Raw genomic sequence first — 20,434 nt, 5'->3', positions numbered from 1 at the left:
GCTTAGGCCCTCATAACTTTTTGTTCACATAAGCTACCCATGCCAAAATTGCGTCCTTGTTTCCCAACATCCTAGGGATTCTAGAGGTACCCAGACTTTGTGGGTTCCCCTGAAGGAGACCAAGAAATTAGCCAAAATACAGGGAAAATTTTGTGTTTTTTTTTAAAATGGGAAAACAGGGCTGCAGAAGGAAGCCTGTGTTTTTTTCCCTGAAAATGGCATCAACAAACGGTTTGTGGTGGCAAGATCACCATATTCCCAGCTTTCAGGAACAGGCAGATTTGAATTGGAAAACCCAATTTTTCAATACAATTGTGCCATTTTACTGGGACATACCCAATTTTTACTATTTTTGTGCTTTCAGCCTCCTTCCAGTTAGTGACCAAAATGGGTGAGAAACCAATGCTGGATCCCAGAAAGCTAAACATTTCTGAAAAGTAGACAAAATTATGAATTCAGCAAGGGGTCATTTGTGTAGATCCTACAAGTGTTTCCTACAGAAAATAACAGCTGAAATAAAAAAATATTGAAATTGAGGTGAAAAAAACATAAATTGTTCTCCACGTTTTACTCTGTAACCTTTTCCTGCGATGTCAGATTTTTTAAAGCAATATACCGCTACCTCAGCTGGACTCTTCTGGTTGCGGGGATAGATAGGGCTTGTAGATTCATCAAGAACTATAGGTACCCAGAGCCAATAAATGAGCTGCACCTTGCAAGTGGTTTTTATTCCATACCGGGTATACAGCAATTCATTTGCTGAAATATAAAAAGTGAAAAATAGGTATCAAGAAAACCTTTGTATTTCCAAAATGGCCACAAGATAAGGTGTTGAGAAGCACTGGTTATTTGCACATCTCTGAATTCCGGCGTGCCCATACTAGCATGTGAATTATAGGGCATTTCTCAAATAGACATCTTTTTTACACACTGCCTTACATTTGGAAGGGACAAATGTAGAGAAAGACAAGGGGCAATAACACTTGTTTTGCTATTCTGTGTTTCCCTAAGTCTCCCGATAAAAATGGTACCTCACTTGTGTGGGTAGGCCTAGCGCCCACCAAAGCAAATGGCCCAAAACACAATGTGGACACATCACATTTTTTCACAGAAAACAGAGGTGTTTTTTACAAAGTGCCTACCTGTGGATTTTGGCCTCTAGCTCAGCCGGCACCTGGGAAAACCTAGCAAACCAGTGCATTTTTGAAAACTAGACACCTGGGGGAATTCAAGATGGGGTGACTTGTGGGGCTATGACCAGGTTCTGTTACCCAGAATCCTTTGCAAACCTCAAAATATGGCCAAAAAAACACTTTTCCTCTCATTTCATTGACGGAAAGTTCTGGAATCTGAGAGGAGCCACAAATTTCCTTCCACCCAGCGTTCCCCCAAGTCTCCCGATAAAAATTGGACCTCACTTGTGTGGGTAGGCCTAGCGCGCACAAATGGAAATGGCCCAAAACACAACGTGGACACATCTAAAAATTTTTACAGAAAACAGAGGTGTTTTTTACAAAGTGCCTACCTGTGGATTTTGGCCTCTAGCTCAGCCAGCACCTGGGGGAACCTGGCAAACCAGCACATTTTTGAAAACTAGACACCTGGGGGAATCCAAGATGGGGTAACTTGTGGGGCTATGACCAGGTTCTGTTACACAGAATCCTTTGCAAACCTCAAAATGTGGCAAAAAAACACATTTTCCTCTCATTTCGGTGACAGAAAGTTCTGGAATCTGAGAGGAGCCACAAATTTCCTTCCACCCAGCGTTCCCCCAAGTCTCCTGATAAAAATTGGACCTCACTTGTGTGGGTAGGCCTAGCGCCCACAAAAGGAAATGGCCCAAAACACAACGTGGACACATCTCAATTTTTCACAGAAAACAGAGGTGTTTTTTACAAAGTGCCTACCTGTGGATTTTGGTCTCTAGCTCAGCCGGCACCTGGGGCAACCTAGCAAACCAGCACATTTTTGAAAACTAGATACCTGGGGCAATCCAAGATGGGGTGACTTGTGGGGCTTTGACCAGGTTCTGTTACCCAGAATCCTTTGCAAACCTCAAAATGTGGCAAAAAAAACACATTTTCCTCTCATTTCAGTGACAGAAAGTTCTGGAATCTGAGAGGAGCCACAAATTTCCTTCCACCCAGCGTTCCCCCAAGTCTCCCGATAAAAATTGGACCTCACTTGTGTGGGTAGGCCTAGCGCCCACAAATGGAAATGGCCCAAAACACAACGTGGACACATCTAAATTTTTTTACAGAAAACAGAGGTGTTTTTTACAAAGTGCCTACCTGTGGATTTTGGCCTCTAGCTCAGCCAGCACCTGGGGGAACCTAGCAAACCAGCACATTTTTGAAAACTAGACACCTGGGGGAATCCAAGATGGGGTAACTTGTGGGGCTATGACTAGGTTCTGTTACACAGAATCCTTTGCAAACCTCAAAATGTGGCAAAAAAACACATTTTCCTCTCATTTCGGTGACAGAAAGTTCTGGAATCTGAGAGGAGCCACAAATTTCCTTCCACCCAGCGTTCCCCCAAGTCTCCCGATAAAAATTGGACCTCACTTGTGTGGGTAGGCCTAGCGCCCACAAAAGGAAATGGCCCAAAACACAACGTGGACACATCTCAATTTTTCACAGAAAACAGAGGTGTTTTTTACAAAGTGCCTACCTGTGGATTTTGGCCTCTAGCTCAGCCGGCACCTGGGGCAACCTAGCAAACCAGCACATTTTTGAAAACTAGATACCTGGGGCAATCCAAGATGGGGTGACTTGTGGGGCTATGACCAGGTTCTGTTACCCAGAATCCTTTGCAAACCTCAAAATGTGGCAAAAAAAACACATTTTCCTCTCATTTCAGTGACAGAAAGTTCTGGAATCTGAGAGGAGCCACAAATTTCCTTCCACCCAGCGTTCCCCCAAGTCTCCCGATAAAAATTGGACCTCACTTGTGTGGGTAGGCCTAGCGCCCACGAAAGGAAATGGCCCAAAACACAACGTGGACACATCTACATTTTTCACAGAAAACAGAGGTGTTTTTTAGAAAGTGCCTACCTGTGGATTTTGGCCTCTAGCTCAGCCGGCACCTGGGGGAACCTAGCAAACCAGCACATTTTTGAAAATTAGATACCTAGGGGAATCCAAGATAGGGTGACTTGTGGGGCTCTGACCAGATTCTGTTACCCAGAATCCTTTGCAAACCTCAAAATATGGCCAAAAAAACACTTTTTCCTCTCATTTCGGTGACAGAAAGTTCTGGAATCTGAGAGGAGCCACAAATTTCCTTCCACCCAGCGTTCCCCCAAGTTTACCGATAAAAATTGGACCTCACTTGTGTGGGTAGGCCTAGCACCCACGAAAGGAAATGCCCAAAACACTATCTGGACACATCAAAATTATCAAATACAAAACTACCTTTTTTTTGCAGGGGGTCACCTGCGTTTTTTGGTCCTGGGCTCAGCAGCCTTCTAGGGAAACCTACCAAACCCAGACATTTCTGAAAACTAGACACCCGAGGGAGTCCAGTGAGGTGTGACTTGCGTAGATCCCCCAATGTTTTCTTACCCAGAATCCTCAGCAAACCTCAAATTTAGCTTAAAAAAATTAAAAATGTTCCCACATTTCTGTGTGGGATCACTGCACTGGGACACATTTTATACCACCCAATGTTCCCCTCAATCTCCCGGTACAAATGATACCTCATTTGTGTAGGTGGGCCAAGTGCTTGTGAAAGGGAAGAGCCAAAAACATGTTGATATTGAGGGGGGAATAAAGGGGGTCCAAAAGGGCAGTTTGCAAAAAAACATTTTTAGGCTGACAAGTGCAGCAGAATTTTTATCGGTATAGATGAGACAATGCTGGGTGGTAGGAATTTTGTGGATTCCTGCAGATTCCGAAAGGTTCCACCACATAAACGTGGGAAAAATTTGTGATTTCCAGCAAAGTTGGAGGTTTGCAGGGGATTGTGGGTACAAAAATGGTGCGGGGTGCATGTGAAACACACCACCCTGGAATCACCCAGATGTTTAGTTTTCAGATGTGTCTAGGTCTTGTGGATTTTTCTACATGGCAGCGTCCCAAAGTCCATAAAGTGTAGCCCTCACCATTCCAAGTGGGACGATTTTGAGAGTAAGCCAAGTTCTCATGGCCCAAATGTAAAACTAAAACCCAAAATAATCAAATGTCATCTTTCTTGCTGTGGGAAAGATGTTTTAGAGTGTGGGGGAGAGCTGAAAGACTGTTACCCCCTTCAGTTGAGGTGGGGGCGTAACCAGGCCCATACTGGTTGGTAGCCACCACCCCAATATTTTTTAATTTTTTTTATTCCCTGGCATCTAGTAGACTTTCTGCCCCCGGGGTGTGGATCAGGGGTAATTGCCCCATCTGCCCACTGGTGGGCAGAACAACTTTGGCCCCATTTATTTGGGGTGGGAGCGTGGCCATACCCCCACCTTCTTATTTTTGAAAAAAAACTTTCCTGGCCTCTGGTGGGCTTTCTGCCCCCCCTTGGGGGCAGATGGGCTTTCCAAAAATAGGCCCATCTGCCCCCAACGGGGGGCAGATATGGCCAACAGTAATGTGCCACCATGGGGATCGACCCTTACCCAAGGGGCTGCCCCCCTAAAGAAAACACACGCATACACACACACCAATCCCTGGTGCCTAAGTGGTTTCTGCCCCCATGGGGGCAGATTGGCCTAAAAAAATTCGGCCGATCTGCCCCCACAGGGGGCAGAAATGGTCTAAATACAATTTGCCCCCCAGGGGAGCGACCCTTGCCTAATGGGTCGCTCCCCATCTGTAAAAAAACAAACAAAAAAATTTTTTAGCCCTGGCGCCTAAAGGTTTCTGCCCCCCCTTGGGGCAGATCGGCCTAATAACAATAGGCCGATGGGGCAGAAATGGCCTAAAATAAATTTGCCTCCCCACCCCCCCAGGGAGCAACCCTTGCCTACGGGGTCGCTCCCCGTGCGTGACATTGGCACAAAAAACAAAACCCTCCGGTGCCTAGTGGTTTAACCTAAAATCGGCCGAAAAGGCCTTAAAAAAAAATGCCCCCCCTGGGAGCGACCCTTGCCCAAGGGGTCGCTCCCCTCATGCCAGTTTCCTTTTGTAAAAGAAATCACTGGTGTCTAGTGGGCATTTCAAAAGCCGGATTGCTTTACAGTCCGGCTTTTGAAATGCTCAGAGAGACTTCAAAGGGAAGGAAATTCCTTTCCTTCCCTTTGAAGCCTCTCCAGCCTCCACCACGTGATCGGAAGAGAAATGCTTTCCATTTCTCTCCCGATTGCGCTGGAAGCTGAGCTTCCAGCGCGATGGGAGGAGGCCTCTGTGAAAGTCAGCACACGATCACGCTCTGACGTCACAGGGGGAGTGGGGGGGGGGGTCGGGGGTGGAAGGGGAAGGGCTTCCCCTTCCATCCCTGCCTTGGGGGGGTGGGAGGGAACCCCACAGAGGGAGCGCCAGCGCTCCCTCTGGGCTCTGTGCCCAGGACGTAATGGTTACGTCCTGGGCACAGAAGCGGTTAAACACATAAGGCACACCTAAGGTAGGCCCTAGGATGCCCCATGAGCATGGTGCAGTGTATGTTAAAAGTGGGACATGTACTGATGTGTTTGACATGTCCTAACAGTGAGATACTGCCAAATTCGATTTTCACTGTTGTAAGGCCTATCTCCGTCATAGGTTAACATGGGGGCTGCCTCTAAATATTCTTAAAGTGTAGTTTCCCTTTAGAGCAGATAGACATGTGGAGTTTGGGGTCTCAGAACTCACAAGTTAGTTTGAAAATGCCCCTTTTAGAAAGTAGGCCTTTTCTTGCGTAAACCATTCTGTGACTGCCTGTTTGCGGATTTCCTCTCTGGGTCAGACTGACAGTTGGGCTGATTGTGAATCTCCTCTAGACAGTGACACAAAAGGACCTGTGGTGTAAACTGCATTCCTTGATGAGCCATCTGGGCTAGAGTGGAGGGAGGAGTGGTCACTTACACCAGAATGGGCAGTGCCTGCCCTCAGACAATATGCAGTCTCCAACCCCCTGGTGTGTGTCTGGGGCCTGGCATGGCAAGATCCTGTAAACAACATAGACCTTTCTATGAAGTTGGGCAACTTCAAAGGCAGAAAGGGGTTTAAGTAGTGGACTCAAAACTCCAGACTTTAAATTTCTTCAAGATTTGCTTCTGGAACCAAGAGGAACCTCTACCAAGAAGAAGAGCTGAAGAGCTGAGGAGAAGTGCTGCCCCTGCCTATCCTTTGTTGGGCTATCCTGCAGTTGCTGCTTCTGCCTGTTTAAGGGGTCAAAGACTGGGCTTTGTGGTATATTCCTGCTTGAGAAGAATCACCAAGGGTTTGGACTAAGCTTTTCCCCCTTTCTGAAGACTCAGGGCCATCAATGACTTCATCGGCCAGCACCTGGACTCTCTGCTGATACTCCTACCCTGCCAAGTGGTGCCTAATCCAGTCCCTGGGCCCTTGAAAGGAGAAGCTGGTGGAAAAACAAGAAGATCCAAGGAAACTGACTTCAGATGACTCTGGACTGACGCTGTTGCTGATTCCCGTGATGCTGCCTGCAACCGAAGCTGTGGTCCTCGATGGAGTGCGATGACCCCGCAGGCCCTACACCGCTGCAGCCTCGCCGAAGTTCACGACTCCGTGGAAGTTGCCGCACCACGATGTGACTGTCGGATATATACTCTGCCGGAAGTGTGCGGATCCAACCGTTTGCACTGACGCCACCTCACCTCCACCGCTCCGCAGCAAGGATCCGAAGCCTCTTTGTGACGCCTCTGCTCCTTCGTTCCACAGCACCGGAAACTACGCTGCCTCGTATCCACAACGTCGGGATCCCCGACTTCGTACCCTGGCTTGTTTCTCCATTTCCACCAGGTACTGTACCTGGGGTCTGCGTGACTCCGTTACTGGTGCCATTGGCATCGGATTGTCAGGAACGACTCCGTTACGATGCTGTGATATCACCTAATCGAAGCATTTGTGTTTCTAAGCGCTATATTGAAGTTTAATCTTTAAAAATTCATATCTTTGCCCGTGTATGTTGGGTTTTTGTTGTTTTGGTCTTGTTTTGTTCAGATAAATATTGACTATTTTCCTAATATGGTGTTGAGTCATTTTGTAGTGTTTTCACTATATTACTGTGTGTGCTGGTACAAATACTTTACACATTGCTTCTGGGTTAAGCCTTTCTGATTGTGCCAAGCTACCGGGAGGTAACAGGGGTTAACCAGGTGTGTTTTTTCTGTGCCCTGACTAGAGTGAGGGTCTTTGCTTGGACAGGGGGCAACCTGACTGCCAACCAAAGTCCTCATTAATAACACTCACGTAGGAGCTGGCCACAGTGTCTGTCTCTCTGGGTGTGAGAATAGATGTCGGAGGGTGTTTCTGGGAGTGAAAGTGTGTGTCAAAGGGTCTGTGTGGGTGTGAGAGGGTGTCTCTGGGTGTAAGTGTGGGTGTGAGAGTGTGTCTGTGAGAGGGTGTGTTTGTGTATGTATGGGTCTGTGAGTGGGTGTGCGAGAGTCTTAATGGATCTAGTGAGTGAGCGTATGAGTCTCTGAGTGGGCGTGTGAGTGGAAGCAGAAGTGTCTACATTGGTCTGTGAATGGGTGCATGGGGGTCTGAGAGGGTCTGTGCGTGAGTGTGTCAGTGGGTCTGTGAGTAGGTGTATGAGGGTCTGAGTAGGTATGTGAGTAGATGCATGAGGGTCCAAGTGGGCCTGTGGGTGGGTGCACCAGAATCTGAGTGGGTCTGTGAGTTAGTGTGTCAGTATCAGACTGAGATTGTGAGTGGGTCCATGAGATTTTGAGAGGGTATGTAAGCGAGTGCCTCAGTGTGTGAGTGGGTTTGTGAGTGGGTGCATAATGCTCTGTGTAGGTCTATGAGTGGGTGTGTGAGGGTCTGAGTGGGTCTATGAAAGGGTGTTTGTGACTCTGAATGTGTCTGTGAGTGGGTGCATAAGGCTGAGTGGGTCTGTGAATTGGTGCGAGAGGGTCTGAGTGCATCTGTGATTGGGTGTGTGAGTCTCTGACTGGGTGAGTGAATGGGTGCATACGTTTCTGACTACATCTACGAGTGAATGAATGAAGTACAAATAACTCTTTCAATAGTTTTTTTGCTGTCCTCAATATTACAAATTTGTCACGAAGGTACACATGGGTCGCGGTGAGTGTCGCTATGTATTTCCACACTGTCCCAAAAAAAATTGCAAGGTCATAATTTGACCTACAAAGACTCCTATATCACAGCCCAGAGGTCAGGGTAACTCCACCCTGACCCCTTATAACATTTTTCATTTCAATGTTCAGCCCCAGAGACCGAGTCCCATTCCCCTAAATTGGAGGCTTCAACTTTCTAGTCAAGCTGTGGTCTGCCAATCACAGCATTCATATTAGCACACACATTTGCAAATACATCACGAAAACACAGTGACCTCAGCTATAAAATTTTCCCTTTAATATCTCAAAAACCACTGAACGGATTTACACCAAATAGCCAAAAGCACAATCTGCATACCAGCAGCTAGTTTCTTGCCAAATTTGGTGTAATTCGGTCCAGTGGTTCGGGCTGTAGTCATGTTCAAAACTCCTATGGGAATTAACATGGGAAACATATGTTTTTTTATCCCCACTTTTTCTATGTCCCCGCTTGTTGGAGCACTGCGCAACTTTCTGTGCACAACAAGAATAATCAATACACTTTTTTTGCGAAAGTTTCATGAAGATTTGTCAAACGGTGCCAAAGATATAGGCAAGTCGAAAAAAGCTTTTCTATGGAAACATGATGGTTAACGCACAGTAGCTGTGAAAGTTCTTGTTAATATTAAAAGTGAGGCAACATTTTTGGCTGTTTGCCAAAAATATGTTGCAATTCTACAAGATCAGAAAGTAGTGGAATTTAAAAAAATAATATCTCAGCTATGTGTCATTATAGGGAGAGATACTTTAGGGGTGAATACAATGTTGATTTGAGACATTGGGAGACCAATGATTACAAAGACACATGCACCTTTGGACTCCCATTGCTGCTCATAGTGGACACCTTCTATTGGTCGAGGTCCAGAAAATCGTGGCACATCATAGTGAGGAGCTTTAATAGAAAGGCAATTATGCCAAATCTGCTGTACAAGTTCAGGCTTATAAAGTAGCAGCAATGACCCAGTAAGAAACTAGAATCAACCTAGACATACACACAACAGCACAATCATCGTACAGCAAAAACAGCACCGCCTTCTACTTCCTAGAACAAAGTGGGCTCCCTACTGTAAACATACCGAAGGTAGAATTACACTGTCTCCAAAATGAAGTTACCAGATTTAATTTATAAATAGTGGCTTATGAAGGAAAACGCTTCCTGCATGATGGGCTGCTTGCAACATTAAGCATCCTACAAGAACATTACTGGTGGCCATTGATGCCAAAACCATCTAACCACTATGTACTGCAATTGGAAATTTGCAAAAAACATAGCCTTCTAAGATCACTAGAGTCCCGCTGGTTCCATTAAAAAAAGCTGCACATCCCTTCGAAATCATGTATCTGGATCATATTGGTCTGTTACATTCAGTTGACTGGTACAAATATATACTAGTAGCAGTAGGGCTGTGCACCTGTTTATGTGGGTATGGCCCAAACCCCAAGTTACAACTTGAACAGTCAAAACTGATTTGCTATGCACAGTAGCAATTGGTGGAGTTAATACATTGTGTTCCAATCAAAGCCCAGCTTTTACTTCCGAGGCATTAGCAGAGGCACTTGCCAAGGTGGGAATATTATCTCTGATTCTTACAACTCTTGAAGTCCAGTTCAACTGTCATTGTGAAGATAACTAACAATTTGTTCAAACAAACCTTGACTGGGAGGATTTAAAACAATGGTGGGTCATAGGTCCAAAAGCTGTTAGGTGCTCTTCTTATGAGATGTTCTTCACAGCCAAAATTTATTTAATGGACCTTCCTGGATCTGAGGATCCACATGATCAATGATGTCTTACTCTGTTGCATGATTTGCAGCGTCCCCTGTATAGTTTAAGTCACACTTCAACTCCAAGCCATATCCAGTGGGCTGGATCTGTATTGAAGGTTGGCGAGTTCATAATAGAGCAATCAATCTGCCTTACCTATTGAAATCATTTACCAGTGCCGGGAATAAAAGAAACAAAAACATTGCTATTACCAGCATTTAAAGATAGTATAAACATAATGTATTCTAAACCACTTTGGACTTATGTCCGGCTTGGACTAACATTGATTTAGCAAATGATTTGGTTTCCAATGGTGGTTTCCATTGTAAGGATGGTGCATGGAGAATACATCTCAGACATAAGGAGTCCAATTGCAGTTCTTAAAAAGACAATAATCATGATCAGGGTTTAATACATAGAGTTGCTAGAGGAGTATCTCAAAATGGAATGGCTGAATATGGCCCAAGCTTTGATGCCTCATGTGTGTCTCTGCCTGTTAATGAGATGGTAATTTGCATTCTGTCCCTTGTTCATTTTCCTGCACGCTCAATCAAACTTTGTCTACAACATGAAAGTTGGCACTTGTCATGAAAGTGTTTTCAATCATCAAATTGGCTATGTCTTGAAGACAATGCTGATTTGTGAACATGTAAACTGTTAGAAATGGGGTCTTTGGTTGGCAGTCAGGATACTCCCTGTCCAAGCAAGGACCCTCACTCTAGTCAGGGTAAGTCGCACACAATCCAAATTATCCTGTGCCCACCCTCTGGTAGCTTGGCACTGAGCAGTCAGGCTTAACTTAGAAGGCAATGTGTAAAGTGTTTGTGCAATAAAGCATACAATAACACCATATAGCACCACAAAAATACACCACACAGTGTTTAGAAAAATATATAATATGTATCTGATAAGATGCAGGTCAAAATGATTAAAATGCAATAAGTAAATGTTGAGATATCACTGAAAAGTGATATAAAGGGCCTGATTCCGACTTTGGCGGGCGGCGGAGGCCGCCCGCCAAAGTCCCGCCGACAAATGACCGCACCGCGGTCAAAAGACCGCGGCGGCCATTCTTACATTTCCGCTGGGCCGGCGGGCGCTCTCCAAAAGAGCGCCCGCCGGCCCAGCGGAAATGCCCCTGCAACGAGGATGCCGGCTCCGAATGGAGCCGGCGGAGTTGCAGGGGTGCGACGGGTGCAGTGGCACCCGTCGCGTATTTCAGTGTCTGCATTGCAGACACTGAAATACTTTGTGGGGCCCTCTTACGGGGGCCCCTGCAGTGCCCATGCCAATGGCATGGGCACTGCAGGGGCCCTGCGGCACCCCCTACCACCATCCTGTTCCTGGCGGGAGACCCGCCGCCATGGAGGATTCTGTAGGGCAGTGGTAAACCGGCGGAAGACCGCCGGTTTACCCTTTCTGGCCGCGGCTGAACCGCCGCGGTCAGAATGCCCTTGGGAGCACCGCCAGCCTGTTGGCGGTGCTCCTGTGGTCGGTGACCCTGGCGGTCACCGGCCGCCAGGGTCAGAATGACCCCCAAAGTGTCTTAAGTCTTTTAAAAGCAAACAAAGTCTCTTTGAAGCACAAAGTACCTGGTTCGCGTGAAAAATCTCTGCAAAGAACCGCAGAGGAGGAGATGCGTGGAAACAAAGGGGTGTGTGTCGATTTCTCGGGCCACACACGGTGATGCGTCGTTTAGTTTTCATGCAGGGACGGCTGTGGGTCGATTTCCGGCACTCGTTTGTGGATCCTCTTCGGGCTGCGGGGTTTTTAGATGCCCCGGGGATAATGCGTGGCAGGAAAAAGTCACAGGAGCTTCGATCCGGTGGGCGTTGCGTTGAATTTTCTACCGCACGGCAGATGCTGCGTCAATTCCTCTCTTGAAGTCGGGCTGCATCGTTCCGGCTCGCTGTGCGTCGATCCAGTGGGCTGTGCGTCGAATTTTCCAGTCGATATGCTGGTGCTGCCTCGATCTTCTCATTGCAAAGTCGGGCTGCGTCATTCTGGTTTGGCGTGCTTGAAATTTTCACTGCGGTGCAGGCTGTGCGTCATTTCTGGCAGGCTGTGCGTCAAATTTCAGAGCACAAGGAGCCCTTCTTGTAGAGATGAAGTCTTTTTGGTCCTGAGACTTCAGAGAACAGGAGGTAAGATCTATCCAAGCCCCTGGAGAGCACTTCTTCACCTCAGCCAGAGCGCAGCAAGGCAGCAGGGCAGCCAGACAGTTCTTCTTGGCAGGATGCAGGTTCTTGTTCAAGGTTCTTCTCTAGGAATTGTCTGTGAGGTAGAGTGTCTACCCCAAAAAGAGTCTGAGTTGATAGGAGCAGAGGCCCTGCTTAAATACCCAAATATGCCTTTGAAGTGGGGGAGACTTCAAAGAGTGGCTCAGAAGTGCACAAGGACCCCTTTCAGTTCCATCCTGTCTGCCAGGGTCCCAGTAGGGGGTGTGGCAGTCCTTTGTGTGAGGGCAGGCCCCTGTCCTTTGACATGCAAGTGTCAAGCTCTCCATCCTCCCAGCCCAGAGACCCATTCAAAATGCAGATGTATGCAAGTGAGGCTGAGTATCCTGTGTTTGGGGTGTGTCTGAGTGAATGCACAAGGGAGCTGTCAACTAAACCTAGCCAGGCGTGGACTGGAAAGCACAGAAGGATTTAAGTGTAGAGAAATGTTCACTTTCTAAAAGTAGCATTACTGAAATAGTAATATAAAATCCAACTTCACCAGTCAGCAGGATTTTGTATTACCATTCTGGCCATACTAAATATGACCTTCTTACTCCTTTTAGATTAGCAGTTACCACTCATACAACATATGAGGGTAGCCCCAATGTTCGTCTACGAAGGGAGCAGGCTTCACAGCAGTGTAAAATCAAATTTAAGAGTTTTACACTACTACACAGTTACATGCCCTACCTTTTGCCTACACAGCACCCTACCTTATAGGTTATCTAGGGCATTCCCTAGGGATGTCTTATGTGTAGAAAAAGGGGAGTTTTAGGCTTGGCAACTACTTTTAAATGCCAAGTCAAAATGGCAGTGAAACTGCACACACATGCCTTTCAATGAGAGGCCTGAGACAAGGTTAAGGAGCTACATATGTGGGTGGCACAACTAGTGCTGCAGGCCCACTAGTAGCATTTAATCTACAGGGCCTGGGCACATATAGTGCACTCTACTAGAGGCTTATAAGTAAATTAAATAGTCCAATTGGGTATGAGCCAATGTCACCATCTTTTAAGGAGAAAGCATATACACTTTAGCACTGATTAGCAGTGGTAACGTGCGCAGAGTCCTAAAGTCAGCAAAAATGAGGTCAGAAAAAGAGAAGGAGGAAGGCAAAAAGTTTGGGGGTGACCCTGCAGAAAGGCCATTTCCAACATAAACCTTATACCCTGATGAAGGAACACAGGTTTTAAATTCATAGGGATCCACAATCAGGGGAGATTGAGACCAATTACAACCAAGTTGTTGATGAAATATAGGAAAATACATCATGATATCAGATGCCTTGTAACTGACTACCCTACTTTTGTCCATGATAAATAAAAATACATAGAAATGAATTACTGCAATTGAGAATTGTAATTAATGACACCAGTGAATGTTTATTTACAAATAGAGCAGGCATTGTCAATCATGCGGCAGTGCACAAAGGGACTATAACCCCTTCAGAGATTACCATGAATATAGTTGCCTTATTAGGGAGATTCATGACCTGATGGTTCTTATCCCATATGTGATGTTGGCCCTCACAAAAAAGTGGTTGTTCATGGCACACAAAGACATACGTTATGTAAATCACTGTATGATCCTGCCATAATAATGCTTGTCTTAGCATAGTGGTAGAAATTGTCGCCATTTTGTTGGCATCCATAGCAGGTCTCTGCTTGATATGTATGCATGAATGTATGTATATGTGTAGGAATGTCCTACTTATGATGTAACATAGAATGGGAAGTACTGAGAATTCCAGGGGATAGCAGTTGGGTTTGTGGTCAGCCAGCTGGAGATCGCAGACATTTGGAGAGTACAAAAGAAGATGAGCAGCCTTGCTGGGGATGGACATCTGTGATCTTATGACCTCTTCCCCTGGAGAGCGATATATATGCTCAAAGAAATCAGATTGGCTGACTGTGAGTTATAAATAACAATTGATTGTACTGGGACCATATCACAAACTATGCTATGGTCAACTAATGTAGAGGGGCTGTAGTGATTGTTCTAATGGCAGTGTTTATAATTGTTAGAGCCAGGTGAACGTTATGTCTAGGAAACTGTTCTAAGCATCATTGTTTTATTTGTAATTGAATGTGAGTGAGCGAAGTGTCTATGGGGGACCTGACATTAATGATACCTTTGCCAGGAAATTGTGGGCATTTAAAACATTTGAAAACATTGCACTGTTGTATGGATTCTTTGGGAGTCACTGTTAAAGTTATTGATAAGGATCTGAACCACCCTGCATGGTTCACGCTCCTGACCTTTGCTACTCAACGAGGAACTCTGTTTTGAATCAGCAGCACTGCTTGCCACAGGGAAACACCTGGAACAATGACTCCGAAAACACAAAGTCGTGGAAACACGAAAGCGAAACAACGCTTTCGTTTTCCACAACTTCTTGGTTTTGGTACCTTAACCACGCATGTCTGAACCACGTACATTTGTGGTTAAGGCACAGAAGAAGGGAGTCCGAGTCGATGCAGTGAAGGAGGAGGTAAGTTGGGCTGAGACTGGGGCTGTTTTTTTGGGGGGGAGGAGGACAGGGTTTAGGTTTAAGGGGTGGGTTGGGGTGTTTAGGTTTTAGGGGCGGGGTGGAGACTCAGGTATTTTTAGTTTTTGGGGTGGGGTGGGGGGCTCGGGTGATTAAGGTTTGGGGGAGTGGGGTCAGGGTTTAGGTTTAAGGGGTGGGTTGGGGGTTGGAGTGTTTAGGTTTTAGGGGCGGGTGGGGACTCAGGTATTTTTAGTTTTTGGGGTGGGGGCTCGGGGAGATTAGGGTTCGGGGAGGGGGGGTCAGGGTTTAGGTTTAAGGGGGTGTTGGGGTGGTTTAGGTTTTAGGTGAGGTGGTTGGGGTTGAAGTAATTTTGGGGCTCGTGGTTGGGGTAGTTGTGGGGATGGGGGGGTCGCGGTAATTTTTGGGGGTGGGGGGGTGAAGTATGCTGGAACCGTGCATGCTGATCACTAATGCTTTTACCAGGAATGCGTTTACAACTAAAAATCGTTGTAAAGGCATTCGTGGTAAAGGCATTAGTGATAACAACGATGTCGTCGTTCCGACCTCGTTGTTGAGCCATGGGTGCTTGAAGCACTCGTGGTTCCGAGATATAACCCTTGCCACATGCTGCCTCATGCAAGTAAGAATCTTGGCCACACGCTCCCTCATGAGTATGGTAGTATTATTAGTTCAGCCCAATCTGCAGAGGCTGTAGAAATATTTGTGCGGCTCACAAGGATAACTTACCTGGGAATCCAGGTGACGTTGATGTGTGAGGAGAAATTGCAGAAGACACTCAGCATGAATGTGAGAGCTGTTTACATGATGTTCTACACACCGAGGAATAGGCTTCAGAAGTAGAGGAAGGACTATGAAGCATAGATAAAGAAACAGTACAGCTATAATCTAAAGACATAAAAGCATAGATTAAGGAACAATACTACTAACATCTAAAGACACAAAAGGAAGGGTTTTTTAGATTATTTTTTTAGTTTGTTATATTAATGTATTGTGTTAATTAATTATTTTAGTTAGTTAATTTAGCTTGTTATATTCATATTATATTTACATGATGGCTGAACTGAGTATGATGACACCACCTACTTTCTTACTTGCAGCTGGAGAACCTGTAATTATTTGGAAAAGATGGAAGAATATGCTTTTTACCCATATTCTAGCAATAGGAGGTGACAAATATGGACCAATAAGGAGGCAGGCAATTCTTTTGTATTATTTATGGGCTGAAGGAAGGAGGATATATGATGACTTATCATTGGGTGTTGGAGACAGTCAAGCAACAACAGGGTAAAAGTTTAAGTAGGCATAAGGGAAAACAAATTGGAAAGGTGAAAATGGAAAGCAGTTGCAAATTGGAGAAACACCTTTGTGATGTGACCTTAAATTAAGTGAACATTCGGGTTTTGGTAGATTCAGGTAGTTTATTCACACTCATTGGAATGCATACTTCTGAAAAGAAATTTAAAAGAAGTGCAGAAGAATTACAAGTGCCTGACGTGAAAACAATTGAATATAGTGAAAAGTGGGTAGAAATTGTGGGGATGAGATGGATAAAAATTACATTCAAAAACAGTGAAGTTCGTGGAAGGGTGTATACAAACAAAAGAGTGTACAGATATTCTTGGGTAGCGGCATCAGAAGGACATGAATACCTTTTTAGATCCCAATGCTGATGAACCTGTCATGACAATGGAAACAGTTAATGTACTGGAGGCAGAAAATAATGAAGGTAAAAAAATTATATTTGAATTTCCTCATGTTTTCTCAGAACAATTAGGACTAATGAAGGGTCTTACTCATAGAATAATTTTAAAGGAAAAAGCTGTGCCTGTGGTGCATAATGTAAGACCAGAGCCACATCTGATTAGAGAGCCACTAAAAAAAGATTTGGATAGATTAATGGCAGAAAGCATCATAAAACTGATTGAATCAGTGGAGTGGTTATCTCCAGTGGTAGTGGCTCCTAAGGATGGAGGAAAAATTAATTTATGTATAGATTTCAGGGAAGTAAACAAGAATATATGGGTGGACAGATAGCCGTCACCAAATATATCGGAAATGTTAAGCATGAAGGTAGGAGGAAAGTGGTTTAGCAAACTTGAAATGTCATTGCCATACCACCAAGTGAATCTACGTGAAGAGTCAGGACCATTAAGTTAATTTGTTACCCCTTTGGGAGCATTTGGATATCGAAGGAAGGAATGGCGTGCCTCTGCATACGCTGTCTTCCAGACAATGATGCAAAGTAATTTTCAGGGCATGGAAACAGTTTTGTACTTCTAGGATGACATCCTGGTAGTAGGTAGATCAGAGAGAGAGCATGATGAAGTGTTGAGGAAAGTCTTGTCAAGGACTGAAAACTGAGAAATGACCATAAAGAAAGAGAAATATCAGTTAAAAAAGAACAAAGTGGATTACTTAGGCCATGAAAATTCAAAAATAGACATTGAGCCCAAGAAGAGCATTGCCAAGGCTATTTCTGAAGTGTACAAGCCACAAAATAAGGAATAATTGACATCTTTTTTGGGACTTGCTATATATTGTTCTAGGTTTATATGCAATATTACCGAAAATGTTGAGCCTATGGGATTGCTGTTAAAGAATAAGAATGTATTTGAGTGGGGAGATGAGTGTGAAAATGCGCTTATTGAGATCAAACAATCCATTATCCAGTCACCATCACTATGTCATTTTAATGTGATCAACAAACTGATGCCAGTAATGTAGGATTGGGAGCTGTGCTGTTCCAAAGGGTGGATGGATGGGAAAGGATAATAGAATTTTCATCCAGGAGATTGCAAGGAGCTGAACAATTCTATTCCACGATAGAGAAGGAGGCATTAGTTTGTTGTTGGGCGATTATTAATTTTAAGTACTATTTATGGGGGCTACCCTTTACTGTCAGAACTGACCATAAACCCATGCTCCATATATTTAAATGTGGTAAAGGATTGGAAGATAGTATGACACCTAGAATAACAAAATGGTTAAAAATGTTGTGGCGGTTTGTCTATCCTGTATGCCATAGGACCATAGTCTGTACATTAAAGAAGGAAACGAGCTGGAAAGGGTGAGTACTTTTGATGTGTGTAAATTTGCATTGACAGAAGATGACTGGCAACAAGCTGTGGCAGAGGATGAAGCTTATAGGGAGCTACAGCACCTTAAAAGTGAAGGGTGGAACCAAGAAGCAGGAGAAAGCAAAAGAATACAACCATATAGTGTGGTTAAGGACAAATTGAGTATTTGTGGGTCTAAAGTATAAAGATGTTGTGATTTGTTCCACTGGTGAATGTGAGGGCAAGGTTGATTGAGATGTCATGAGGGACACCTGGGAAGAAGTAAAACAAAAAGAAGGATACAGCAGTTTTTCTGGTGGCCAGGAACGGATAGAGAGGTGGAAGATAAAGTGAGAGACTGCAGTGCATGTGGTTATAGTGGCAAAATTAAGTTATGGAGATAACCACCTCTGAGTTGTAGAAAATTACCAGAAAAGCCTTGTGAACATTTGGCAATGGATTTTATTGGTCTAGTAGAAAAGCTGGGTAGATGTGATAGATTTGTGGTTGTCATTGTTGACTACCATAGTAAGTGGTTTATTGTGAAGAGTATGGAACATGTGAGTACGGAGGGTGTTGTGAAATTTCTAAAAGAAGTATTCATGGAAGAGGGAATTCCTACAATGATTCCTACAGATAATGGGTTAAAATTTACTTCATTGACAATGGTAAATTTCTTGAGAAAGATAGGTACCAGACATGAAAGAGTAGCACTATTTAGACCACAGGCAAATAGCTTAGTTGAAAGAGTGAACCGTATCATAATGGAAACCATTCAACAATAGCTAATAGATTATCTTGGAGGAATGAGTTGTATAAAATGATATGGGCCCATAACAATACTCAATATTCTACGACAGGAGTGTCGCCATTTATTGCTCTCAAAGGAAGGGAACCTGCCACCAAAGAATCAACAATGTGGCTACAGGATAAGAACAAGTGTAGGTTGATAGAAGGGGCATGAGGAAGAAAGTAGAACAGAAACAAGAAATGAGTGAACAAAAATATGGTAAGAGGAAAGGTGTGAAGAAGTCAGAATTTGTGAAACAAGGGGAAAGTGAATATTCTCAACCTTGGAGAAAAATAATAAAGAAAAATGTTGTTGTGTTGGAAGATGGGAAGGAATTGGCTGGCAAGGAGACTAATGGAGTTCCATCAGGATGGGAGTGATGTGATCATATTTCTTGAGGCCCTGGATGAGATGTGCTGAGGTAAGCAGGATTCCCTTAATGGCTGCAGGTGTGGAGTCTGGTAAGCCATGAAGCAAGGCATTACCACCATCCAGATGTAAGAATACACTGACTTGAGCAGCAGTTTGGAAGGCACATTCTGGAAGAAACATTTAGATTTTCTTTAGTAGAAGAGAGAGCTGATACCAGGCCATCTTTGTTTTTGTTGGCATTGTTTTCCCTGGGAGTAGGTTGTTGTTCAGAGTAAATCCAAGTTATTTGGCATTCAGTGAGAATTAGGGTTCAAAGTTGTCAATGTTCATAACATTGAGGCAGGTTTGTATTATATCTTGTTTATTGTTCTTGGCAAATAACAGGAAATCTGTCTTGGTTGGATTGAGCTTCAGATAGGGGCTAGACATCAAGCTTGGATGATATATAGGCAGTGTACGTGGCATTGCATGTGTGAAGCAGGAGGGACTTTAAAGAAGAGTTTGATATCATTGGCATGTTGATGAATCTTGATGCTGTTATCTGTGAGTAGCATACTAAGCGGCTCCATGAATTGGTTGAAGATGACGGGAGGCAGTACGAAACCCTGACAGGGATTTGTTGTGACCTCGATGTGCCTATGTGAACAGAGTGGTGGTTGTTGGAAAGGTAGGAGGACAACCAGTGAAGATCAATGAAGAACATTGCTGGTGAATCCTATTTGTGGCTCCTGGGTGCATATGAGGGTGGGATGGTTGACTGTGTCAAAGGCAACTAAGGTGTCCAGCAATGACAAGAGGCAGAGGCCATCCTTATCAGCGGTCAAGAGTGTAGGAAAGTAGCCTCTTTTTAGCATGGTTACTCCCACTTTTTGCCTGATGTCAGTGTGGTTTTACTGTGTTCACTGGCAGGACCCCAGTGAATGTGCTCTTTCCCTTTAAACTTGTTTGCTTGGACCACAAACACCCCACATTTGGCATACTGGTGTTCTCTTATAGGTACCTAGTATATGGTATCCAGGGAATTGCGGCACCAGGGGTTTCCCATGGGCTGCAGCATGTATTATGCCACCCATGGGAGCCCATGTAAAATGTGTTTGAAGGCCTGTCATTTCAGCCTGGTGAATAGGTGCATGCACCCTTTCACTTCAGGTCACTGCACCAGGTCACTATAAGTCAGCCCTATGGTAGGCCTGGCTAGCCCAGAGGGAAGGGTGCAGGTACCTGCGTGTGAGGGGACCGCTGCATGAGCAGAGGTGCCCCCACGAACTCCTGCTCCATTTTCCTGGACTTCGTGAGTGCGGGGACGCTGTTTTACGCGTGTAATGGACATAGGTCACTACCTACGTCCAGCTACATAATGGTAACTCTGAATTGGGGCATGTTTGGTATCAAGCATGTTGGAATCATACCCTAATACTGTTGCCAGTATTGGTTGTATGATTCCATGCACTCTGGGGGCTCCTTAGAGAAACCCCAACATTGCTCTTACCAGCTTTCTGGGGTTTTCTGGGCAGCCC

This window comes from Pleurodeles waltl, chromosome 7, assembly GCF_031143425.1.
Source record: "Pleurodeles waltl isolate 20211129_DDA chromosome 7, aPleWal1.hap1.20221129, whole genome shotgun sequence".
Classification (NCBI taxonomy): domain Eukaryota; kingdom Metazoa; phylum Chordata; class Amphibia; order Caudata; family Salamandridae; genus Pleurodeles; species Pleurodeles waltl.
Note: the sequence above shows the minus strand (reverse complement) of the source record.